The sequence below is a fragment of the Triturus cristatus genome, chromosome 4_1, assembly GCF_964204655.1.
Source record: "Triturus cristatus chromosome 4_1, aTriCri1.1, whole genome shotgun sequence".
Taxonomy (NCBI): Eukaryota; Metazoa; Chordata; class Amphibia; order Caudata; family Salamandridae; genus Triturus; species Triturus cristatus.
This window is the reverse complement of record NC_140585.1, coordinates 652,021,497-652,033,714: the sequence shown is the minus strand read 5'-3', so window position 1 is coordinate 652,033,714 and position 12,218 is coordinate 652,021,497. Positions and strand designations below refer to the sequence as shown.

The 12,218-nt window shown below is 46.0% G+C and overlaps 1 protein-coding gene across 1 annotated transcript in view; it reads right to left on the bottom strand.

Annotated features, from left to right (window-relative positions):
* PUS7L (pseudouridine synthase 7 like) overlaps positions 1-12,218 on the bottom strand; it is a 109,626-nt gene that overhangs the window by 43,713 nt on the left and 53,695 nt on the right. The gene's annotated exons all lie outside the window — the stretch shown is intronic.

Genomic DNA, 12,218 nt, shown 5'->3' with positions numbered 1-12,218 from the left:
ACATACCTGCTACAAGAACGTCTTGCCTTCCAAAGTTGTATTTTAATTCATATTGGTTTCAATTAAGATTTTTTTATATGATGCTACTTTAGCAAATTGGTTGGTCTGCTGTGAGCCAGCCTCACCAAGGACCCCAGGACCACCAAACTCAACTTCCAGGAAGGAATGCAGGACCTCGCATCCTGGATGAACAACAGCTGCTTGAAGCTCAACTCGGAGAAGACAGAAGTACTAGTACTCGAATCCACCGCTTCAGCATGGAACACCACCTGGTGGCCCACCGCACTCGGCCCCACTGACCACGCCAGAAATCTTGGCATCGTACTCAACACCTTCCTCTCCATGAACAAGCAGGTCAATGCCGTCATGTCCAGCTGCTTCGACAGTCTCCGCATCCTCCGAAAGACCTTCAAAGTGACCCCCCGCCCCCGAGTCAAGAAAGACACCCACGCACTCATAACCAGCAGATTGGACTACGGCAACGCCCTCTACGCCGGCATCAACAAGTCTCTACTCCGCAAGCTCCAGATGATGCAGAACACCGCAGCCAGACTCATCCTCGGCATCCCCCAACATCTACGGAACCTCCTGGCTCCCTCTCGAGAAGAGAGTCACGTTCAAGATACTCACCCATGCCTACAAATGCCTCCACAACACAGGACCTCAATACCTCAACAAGAGCATCGCCTTCCACGCACCCAAACGAAACCTCTGCTCCGCCAACCTTGTCCTCGCTGAAACCCCGCGCATCCACAGAGCCAGAACACAAGAAAGAGCCTTCTCCTACATCGCGGCAAAGACCTCGAACGAGCTCCCCATCGACATCAGACGTGCCCACTCCCTGTACACCTTCAGGAAGGAGCTCAAGACCTGGCTCTTCGACTGATCGTAACAGCTATTTCCCCTCCTCCCCCCCCCAGCACCTCGAGACCCTCACGGGTGAGTAGTGCACATACAATTCCCCGATTGATTAGGTGGTTTCTTGATATTCAGCCATGGATGACCATGGTTTCAGTTTATTTGGCTGTGCATTTGACCAGATCAAAGAGCGCACAGATTTAATCCTCCCCCACTCAGCAATGATCAGATACACATTTCTTTTTAACTGCATGCTTTCGCCCATGGGTGGCATTGTAGACCATTCAACTCTAAAGATCTAGGAATGCTTTTTGTCCACCATCAATATTAAAAGACAGAAATAGAGGTGAATTGTACTTTGTCTTTTGGCATGTAGGTATTTATGTATATGATGTAAGTGCAAATCTAACTACAAAACAAAAATGCTCTGCAAAGACAATCAGTTAAACAGAAGGGAGATGGCTGTAACAGAGAAGGATGGGGTAGCCAGATGAGCTGAGGGACGACGTAGTCAGCATGACAATTGGACATCAGAGGCAAGGTAACAGAGATGGGAGGTTGAGGAATTATACAGAGAAGGTGCCAGGAAGAATATGAATCAGACAAATAGAAAGTTAAGATAGCTTGTGAACACTTAAAGGGTAGGTGATAGCGTGAAATGAGAACAAAGCCAATCGTGTGGAGACTGTGCCAGAGGTAAATAGAATCGTTGTCCATAAATACAAATATAAAATCGGCAAAATGTTATCTTTAAAATGTACTAAAAAAGGGAATGTTTTTCAACAACAGCAAGACACATCAGATTTAAAAACTCTACTAATTTGCCAGATTGAGAAAACAGTTATGGCTGGCTTGGAGGTGATTTTGCTATTTTTGTGTTTTTTTGCACAATAATCGTTAAAGGTAGACCAAAAACTGAATGCCATTTCACTGTTAAATATGTATCTGTATTTATATAACAGAAACCTAGCTAGGAAGCTATGATTCGCTGTACATTGAGTGGGGTTTTGAGAGATAATCTACAATACTGTGAGCATCAAGTGGGGATTACACAAATACATTTCACACATTTTCATCTGTATGAAATTAGAATTCCTCAGGATTAACCACCATACATTTGGTTCCCTGCTGGTATATTTTGGTTGCCCAAGCAACCTTGGTCACTATTGGACAATTGCTGCTTCATTAGTTAAGGTGCAGCAGTTAGGAACTAGACTTTTAGCGTATGCATCTGTCGAGACGGTATCTTGTGTCTATACCACCACGATACCTTTGGGTTTAAAACTCATTATACATCTATTTGGCATATGAAACTACATGGGGCACAGAATTTAGGGTCATATGAGCTGCTTAGCAGATAGTCTATCTGCACAGGTTAATGTAGTTGAGATGTTTGAGTACTAAGGTTACCTTGGTTTCTATACTAAATTTTAATGCATATTGACCCCATTTTGTAGCATACAGGCGCGGTTTGTGTATTAAATCTCAAGTGACTAACTTAACCCTCCATGTGTAACGTTTTGTTTCATTGATTAACTTACACACATTGTTAAAACAGCATACAACTGAGATGAGGACTTCGATGCTCAAAATTACTTTACAGCCCCAACTGGAGGTTCAATACAGCAGTGGTTTACCAACTGGCTTAGGCAATACATTAGCACAGAAACAGAGGAATTGCCACATTCCAAAGACTGGAAGTCCACGTCTACATCTAATGACTTTTGCTGATGGGCCAATAATACTCTATGATCCCAGTGGAATCCCCAAATGTTAAATGATTATGAATTTCCCTTTCAACTTATTCCCAAATAATGAAATAAATAAATGTAAAAAGTTTATTTTTGTAAGTCGTTGAGAATTATAAATAAAACCAGAATTTGAAAAAATAGGGGTTATGTTGTAATCCGCACTTGGTATGCCCAGCCACCCCTCTGCCCTCCACCCCATTGGTACATACCAGGCAAATATGTGTTAAACATTCTACAGCTGACTCGAGCTGACTGAAACCGGTGATGGCGTTAAGACGGAATAAAGAAGACTCTTCAAGTTACCATATACGTCTCTTCTTTGTAACACTGGTGACGAACAACCATGTGGGGACGGTTCACCATCACCCCCAATACGTACTCCAGTGACAGTCAGTACTTCACTAAATGATACGGAGAAAGTGAGTGCTATCTTACCTGAGAGAGTTGCTGCTGTATGCTTGGATCATAGCGTCACGCTGCCAAATTAATTTGAAGTCGGAGCGCTGCCGTGCTGCACCAGGAGCACATCCATCGTAGTGAGGAGGCAAGCTTAATGCCTGTGATTACCCACATGCATATGGTCCGCAGCAGTTGAAGTGAGTTACCACACGTTTAAAAAGAAAAGTCCTCTAATATGTCCACAATGTTGGAATGTGCAGCAGTTTAGTAGCGACAGAGTAAAGCTGAGGAGCATAGAGGCTGGTGTCGCTCGTGTGGCGTTGCTGAGGGCTCTGTCGCTGCGGCCTGATGCCTGTGTGAGAAGAAGGGGGGTTAGCGCCTTAGGGGTCCGGTCACCTTGCGGACTGTGATGGACGAATGGCGCGTCTCCTTGTCAAGCGCTACAGCCGTGAAGGGATCATGGTGTGAGGAGTGAGTGCTGGCATCCAGAACGTGCATAGACGGTGAGCAGCAGCCCAAGGCGTCTGAGGGGAAACGTGCTACTGCCAAGAGCATCATTTTTCTCAAGAAAGCAGGCTGCAGCGTTTCGTTTTCCTTAGTTAGGCAGCCTTCTGCGTTCAGCGCGCAACTTCCTGTGGTGGTGCAGCGTGTCAGAGAGGCGTTCCTCAGCGAGGAGGTCGGGCAGCTTAACCCTTTCCACATCGTCAGATCTCTCCAAGCCTGTCCACTTTCTCACGCTGACAGGCACAGCTAACAACGTGCTTTTTCGGAGAGGAAGTTCAGAGAATAAAGGGCGTATGGACAGAAGGTAAAATACTCTTGTTTCTACACGCATGTCACCTCTTCACACACGGACAGGCACAGCTAACACTGTAATCTTCAGGCTCATGGGAACGTGATTATTACAGCAACCACTCAGTCTGCCTCATGCTGACGGGCTTAGTTGTGCTTGTTTACATCACCGTGTGGGAGCCTAACCCAGAAGTTGGCAGCTAGTGTTGTGTCCTTATTAAAAAGTTGTTTACAAAGTGCATAACATATAAACTTTGACAAAATGGCCATTACAAATATGTCGCAACCACCCACTTTCCTCAATGAAGTGGGGGAGCCACTCTTACCGTGGAAACAATGGTTTGGACTGTTGGAGTCTTCTCATCGCAATTGGCGGGGAGAAATTCTCATCTCTGCGGAAACTACATACACTGCTTCATAACCTAGGGATCGAAGGGCGTAAAACATATGATAACATTTCAGCATCGGTGGAAGCGGATGAGAATAGCAACGATGGTGACAATGTGAATTTGGTCACAGTTAATGGACTCGAAAAGCTTTTTGGTAAAACTATCAATGTTGTGTTAGAAAGGCACAAGTTCTTTCAGAGGGTACAGGGGAAGAATGAGGAAGTTAAAACGTCCATTGCGGCTTTGAAAGGCCTGGCTAATACATGTGAATTCGAAGCCTTGCAAGATTCCCTCATTAGAGATCAGTTGGTAAGATGCACCAACACCACCAAGATACAGGAGAGGCTTCTAGTTGCTAATCCAGATTTTAAGCAAGCTATGGACATTGCCGTTGGTATTGAACACACTGCAGATTGCATGGTAGTTATGAAGGGGGGTGAAGACAAAAACGCAGATGTTAATGCTATAAGCAAACAAGAAGTCACCAAGGAGAGCAAGAATAAGGGACCCAGTGTTCTTCCCGCAGGAACCAAGCTTAAATGTTACAGGTGTGGTAGCCCTAGTCATCTAGCTAATAATGTAGGGTGTCAAGCCAGATCGGTTACTTGTCGTAAATGCAGAAGAAAGGGTCCCTTGTCCAGGGTCTGTAGAGAACAACAATCCAAAGCTGTACTGGCTATTGAACAGGAACCTCCCCGAGAAAGCGGCGACAAGACTAATGATTTCCCGTCTTGTACCATCACCTTGGACAAAAAAGAGGTGACGGTGTTTGCCGATTCTTGCTCACCCTATACCTTGGTGGAAACCGAGGCATTTACCAAAATGTTTCCATCCAGGGGGTTACAATAGGGACCCCATACCCTTGATAGGCATGACAACAATGAACATAGGGTTTAAAGGGAGGAGTACGGTGGGTAAGATCTACATCACGCAGAAGGGATCCAACCGGTTGGGGTGGAAGCACTAAAAGGGAACTGGCCATCAAGTTGGACCCCAATAGTCCTGACCAAGTGCTCCTTGTAAACCCATCCGTGGGGGGAACAGAGGTTTGCAATGACTTCCCTGAAGTCTTTACGGACAAGCTAGGACTACTAAAAAACTACCAACACTCCATCAAGCTCAAAACTAATGCTAGAGCAGTGGCTCACAGGGTCAGGCCCATACCACACACCCCTCGAAGCAGAGTTAGACAAACTCTTGTCACAGGGTGTTATCAAACCTATGTTATGTTATGTTAGGTCAGGGCTCGAAAATCCACTCGACCGCTCGCTTATGCAAGCTAAATTTAACGAGGGCGAGCTGTTTTTAGGTCCTACTCGCCCTTTCTGGCGAGTAGGAAAACAAACTAACTTTTGTCCTCCGTCTCTGAAAACGGAGCAAATGTGACAAGATAACGAGATTTAAAGGCATTTTTATTGCTCACAATGTTAATGAGCAATAAAGATGCCTTTAAATCTTGTTATCTTGTCACATTTGCTCCTCTTTCAGAGACGGAAGTCAAGTAGGTTGCAGTTAGGTCGAGGAGATTTTTCAAGGTACTAGTCCTGCAGGACTAGTACCATTTTTTGGATTTTTCGAGCCCTGTAGGTATTCTTGTATAGTGCACAGCTGCCTCAGCGAAGAGGCATCCCAGTGCTAGTAGCAGTGTCGGCAGAGAGCTAGGGGCTATACTGTGGGGAACAGGTAGTTTTGACTGCCTTACGAAAGGGTAACAAACAATCTAAGCAGTGGATCTGAATAGGGAGAGAGTTCCACAGCTTAGCGGCCAGGTACCGAAAGGACCACCCCCCCCCCCCCGCCCTGAGGCGTTTTACCCGGGGGACCGTGGCAAAAGATTGCTCAGCAGAGCGTAGCTGGCGGGTGGGAACATAGGGGACCAGTAGATTAGATAAAATCTCAGGGGATGAAAGCTTTAGAATTTTGAAGGTCAGGCATAGTGCTTTGAATTCCATCCTTTTTAACATGGGTAGCCAGTGTAGGCGACGCAAAGCACCTGTCATGGAACAGGTTCTGGGGTGCCTCAGCAGGACTCTGGCGGCTGCATTTTGGACTCGCTGGAGGCGAGTCTCTTCCGCCTTGTTGGCGCCTAACATGAGTGCGTTGGAGTAGTCTAATCTGGACAAGATAGTCGCTTGGACTATCAACTGGCGGGTGGGATGGTCAAAGAAACCCAACATGGGCCTCAGGCCCCGGAGAAGACCAAAGCAGGTACCAGCAACCTTCTTGGTGTGCTCCTGGAATCGAACCAAAGGCCTAGATTTTACACTGCCGACTTAGGGGTGGGGGTGCTGCCCAAGGACGCCGGCTACCATTGCGTGCTCCACAGAACCTTATCTTTCCCCACCAACAGCACTTCTGACTTGTTGGCGTTAAGTTGAAGGCAGTTGGCGGTCATCCAATGCGTGACTGCCGCAAGGCCGCTTCGAAACTGTGAGGCGCCCCACGTAGGATTGTCTGAGAGGGCCACCACTAGCTGCGTGTCGTCTGCATACGAAACCATGGTCAAACCATGGTCCCTCGCCACCGCCGCTAGGGGTTGAAAATAGAGGTTAAACAGAACAGGGCTCAATGCCGAGCCCTGGGGAACTCCCTGCTTGATGGAATATGCGTGGGAGAGAAAGGGGGGGGCAGTGACCTGGAATGTTCTGTCAGATAGAAAAGATCGAAACCAATCGAGGGCAAGAACTACCACCCCGCCTCCTCAAGGCGACGCAAGAGGATCAGATGTGAGACTGTATCAAAAGCGGCACTAATATTGAGTAGTATCAAGGCCGCAGTTTCCCCCTCGTCCAGAATGGTCTGTAGATGTTCACTCACCGCTAGAACCGCGGTCTCGGTGCTGTGACCAGGGCGGAAACCATTATGGGAATGGTCCAGGGCACCTATGTTGTTCAGAAAGCCCAAAAGTATGTTATTCATGTGGGCCTCAGCGACCCAAGGCAGAAGAGCTATGGGTCCGAAGTTTTGCGGCTTAGTCGGGTCTAGTGAGGGTTTTTTTGGCAATGGGACCACCCTTGCTTGCTTCCATGACAAAAGGCACCACGGCCGTGGTGAAGGAAGAATTGATAACCTGACACAAGGGCGTAAGTAGTACAGGTAGGGAGTCCCTGAATTGGGAAGGCCTCATGGGATCCGTGGGGGAGCCTGATTTAACCTTATTGCTCAATGTGAGAAACTCGTCCTGGGACATAGGGGGGATTACTGCCAGGGTAACAGTGGAAGAAGGAGCCAATGGAGCCACGGGATCGATAGGGGATATAGGGAAGCATTTATAGATAGATGGCTTCTACCTTCTTAAAGAAGATGGCCAAATCCACACATTGCTGACCCGATGTGATCACCGGAGTGGAAGGAGTTTTCCTGTTTTTGAGGTCGTTGAGTATTTTGAAAATGCTTTTCACAGGGTTTTTGCTGGCCATAATCTCATTAGTGAGGCAAGCCGCTCGTGCCATATGTATGGCCTTGTGGTATCGCTTGATCGCGTCCTGGTACAACTTTTTAGCCCCAAAGTCGTATTCCCTTCTCCAGACCCGTTCTAACTTTTTACAGGCACTACGCAAGGCGGCCAGAGAGTAGTTATACCAGAGATTGGAACTCAAGCAGCGATCCTTGGACCATTTAGCAGGAATGAGAGTGTCCAAGGCGTGTACGATCCAGTCGCAGAGTGATTTATACGCTTGCTCTGGGTCAGAGTCTGGGATAGGGGGACTGGATGCCAGACTGGCAAACAGGTCCTCTAGTTTAAGTTTATGCCTGCAACGTCTGAAGGTGGCCTTAGGATCTACTCTGGGCACTGGCTCGAGAAGCGGCAGGGAGAGGGGGACTAGGAACTGGTCAGACCAACACACCGGGCTCGTGCTGGACCAAAAGAGAGGGAATGTTAGAGAACACCAGGTCAAGTAAATGCCCAGCAATGTGGGTAGGGCCAACCACCAGTTGCTTTAATTGACAGGCAGCAAAGTCGGTGAGCAAGCTGCCAATTTCATGGTGAGAGGGACGGTCAAAGTGTAAGTTTAAGTCACCAATGAGACTGAAATTGGAAGCGGTCAACGCCAGGGAGCTCACGCCTGGCTGATTTGAATTCCGAGATCGGGACTGGGGGGCGGTAGACTAGTAGCCCTGTGATGGAAGAGTGGGCACTAAAGGAGATTACAAAACAAGCACATTCGCACCTGGCTACGTCCTCCTTAACAAATGTGCAGTGGTAACAGGACTTAAAAATAATAGAAAGCTCGCCGTGGTTGGCCCCTATTGTCCTTACGACCAAGGCGTCCAGCAAGGATATCAGGTTATGTGTGGACCTGAGGGACCTAAATAATAACATATGGGTGCATAGGCATCCCTTGCCATGTATACATGAGGTACTTACCCTAATCAAAGGTGTAAGTTGTTTCAGTGTGTTAGACCTCTCGTCAGCCTACCACCAGGTAGAGCTACACCATGACTCCCGCCACTTAACCTCGTTCATAACTCCGCTTGAGGCGTTCCAGTACATTTGCATGCCCTTTGGGATGGCCTCAGCAGCCGCTGCTTCCAGAGGATCATGCACCACGTAGTGAAGGATCTCCCGTGTACCATATGCTTTCAGGATGATATCCTCATTTATGGGAAAGATCTGGAAGAACATAACACCATTTTGAGGAGTGTGTTGACCAAACTGGAGGCAGCAGACCTGACTTTAAAGAAGGATAAGTGTCGTATAGGTGTTGGATCTGTAGAGTACCCAGGTCATACTATTTTTCAGGATGGAATAAAGCCAAAGGTTGACCTAGTTGAAGCCATCCAGGGGACAGCCGCTCCAGCGTGTGTTGAAGACTTAAAATTATTCTTGGAGTTATCTGAGTACTACTCTAAGTTTGTCAGAAATTATGCAAATATTGTGGAGCCGTTGAGGTCATTAGTCAAAGCAAGGACCCTTTTTGTGTGGAACGAAGATTGTCACACGGCGTTCATCACAGTGAAGGAGAGCATTGCCTCCGCCCCACTGTTGGGCAGATTCAATCCCACTAAACGAACTGTCCTGTGCACTGACGTCAGTAATAAAGGGTTGGGTGCAAGTCTCACCCAGTTCGTCAACAGCAAGGAACAAGTGGCGGCATTCGCTTCTCGTGCTCTTAAAGGAGCAGAAGTAAATCACTCCGTGGTCGAGAAAGAAGTGCTTGCATGTGCATGGGCCATCAAACATTTCCGCTTCTTTCTTTGGGGTATTCCCTTCACTGTGAAGACCAATCACAAACCCCTCATGTATGCATTCACAACTAAGGGGTCTGAAAAAACCACACCAAGGATAGCAAGATGGATTTTGGGACTGGAAGGGTACAATTTCAATGTAAAGTATACGCCAGGTTAAAAAAATGTCGTATCCGATTTCCTTTCTCGCTCACCTTCTGATGTTGATGATTGTGCAACCTTAGTTGAAGCTGATGAAATGATTCTTAAATTGTCTTGCCTAAGCGAATGGAAGAAGTGCTTACGTAAGGACGAGGAAATGAAGGTCCTTAAAAGCCTTATTGTTAAGGGGTGGCCTAATGAGAAGTGTAAGGTCGCCACTCCATTGAGCGGTTTCTGGGACGTAAAACTGGAATTGAACATTCAAGAGGGGACGGTTTGTAGGGGAGAGAAAATTGTTCCACCTGTAGCACTTAGACAAAAAATTGTGGATCTAGCCCATATTGGTCACTTGGGGTGCAGCCTTACTAAAAACAAAATAAGATTAGATTACTGGTGGCCGGGGATGGATACCATGGTTGAACACACAGTGAGGGACTGTCTTGAGTGCAGCTGCTAGGACAAAATACAGCAAGCAAGTAAACTCCCCCATCCCCTGTTACTGTGCCAGATAGTCCATCGTCCAAACTAGCCCTCGACATAATCGGTCCTCTCAACCTCAAAACCTTGAAAGAACGATTCATACTGGTCATGGTGAATTACCACACTCGGTGGGTGGTTTATAAGTGTGTGCACCACATAAGACACAAAGGTACTTATAGGCTTCCTGAGGGATGTATTTTTTGAGGAAGGGGTCCCGGACATCCGGGTAACCGATAATGGGGTGCAATTTACATCGGAAAACATGACAGAATTCCTATCAGAAATGGGCATCACCCATCACAAAACAGCCCTATATTGTCCCCGTGCCAACGGGTTTGTGGAACGCATGAAGCGCCTAGTAAAAGAGTGTCTATACAGCATGCAGAGATCTTCGGTATCTCGGCGGAAGACACTTTGAAAGACACACTTTGGGCCTATCGTACAACCCCTAACTTGGTCACAGGGGTGTCTCCCTTTAGTTCATTGAAGGGTAGGGTTCCCAAAACAAAACTCTCACCTCCTCTAAAAAGGAGGTGAATCGTGATGAGATTAATAAAAGAGTGGCTGTTCACCAATCTAAGTATAAGGTCAGACATGATGTAACTAAACATGTTAAATCTCGTACGGTCAGAGAAGGGCATTGGGTCCGTGTGGACCTTCCCAAACCACGCAGAAGGGAGGCCCTACAAGGTTCTCAGAACCCATGAAGGTAATCAAAGTGGGAAGAAATGTAGTTCAGCTGGCAAATGGGCAAACCTGGAGCATGGACAGAATTGCTCCTCATAGGGAAGTATCGGTCCCTCAAGTCGATGCTCAAAGGGGTGGAAGTGCAGGTGTTGCTCCTAGGAGATCCTTAAGGTCTACGTCTAGGTGGACAAAAGATTATTGTATCACATGAAAACCTCAAAAGTTTATAGTACTGCATGAAACTGTTCTGTGTTCCTCTGGTTACTTAACGTGGTCCTTATGACCCAATTGTGTGCACCCTCATCTGCAAAGCTTGTAGGTAGTACTGTTACTGCCTTGTATCCCCCGCATCACCCCACCTCCTTTCCTTTCCCTCCTTTTCCCTCCCTATGTAAGGAGATGTGTTGTAATCCGCACTTGGTATGCCCCGCCACCCCTCTGCCCTCCATCCCATTGCCCTCCATACCAGGCAAGAATATGTTGAACATTCCACAGCTGACTCGGGCAGACTGGAACCTGTGATGGTGTTAAGACGGAATAAAGAAGACTCTTCAAGTTACCATGTACGTCTCTTCTTTGTAACAGGTTAATTGCTGGAGAGTAATTCAGCACACCTACTTTGGAGGGACTATCATTTTTAATTGGGCCAGGTTGAAGGTTTAATTATGTTGCTGAAATTCATGGTTTTAAATTAAATTAAATTCTGTGCAATAAAAATTGCACACTAAGCAATTTCATGTAACTTTCGTCTAAGGAAGACTGGTTTGCACAGAAAAGAGACAGTTTCTCCTTGAACAAGTATCATTTTGGTATGTTACACACATTTTTATGTGAGGTATTCTCTGGCAAAAGGTTTTAACTATTAGTACATGCAAACTACTTTTCCAGTGATTTCTGTCATTTTCCTAAAAAATTTATGTGATCTGGTAACCTCCAAGTCTATGCGTAATGAGGATGAAATTTAAATGCGTTACCAATAAGAGTGACAGAAGCAAAAAGAGCTCTTAAAAATGCTAATTTGGGGGAGAATTCTATTTAAGAGTAACTGTTAGAACAACAGCTGCAGTAGAACACAATGTAGTAACAAAAGATGAGGTTTAAAATCCTGTTGTAGGACTAAGAAACCTGAACTTACGAGCTGTTTCTACATTACAAGTTTAAGGCTATTAATAAGGCCTACTAGATGACATATCAACTATTGATGTTATAGATCGCTATTAAGCATGCTTACTTAAGCCAAGTTATTGCGTGCAGAATTATTATCTATGGTTAAGCAGTTTTGTAGCTGAATTCAAAGTTTGAAGTGTTTTTAGAGGAGTTCGAGAATGCATTTAATAGAACAAACACATTTTGTGGTCATGCAAAAATGTTTTGACTTGGATGTAAGGGAAATAGTAATATTTTCGGCAAATGATCAGTAATCTAAATATTAGTGACAAAATAATTGTTTTAATTCAGATACCGACCAAAGGGTGTAATATGGCCCTATCTGTTACACTGAGAAGGTACTGAGCTTTAACCAATTTCACTA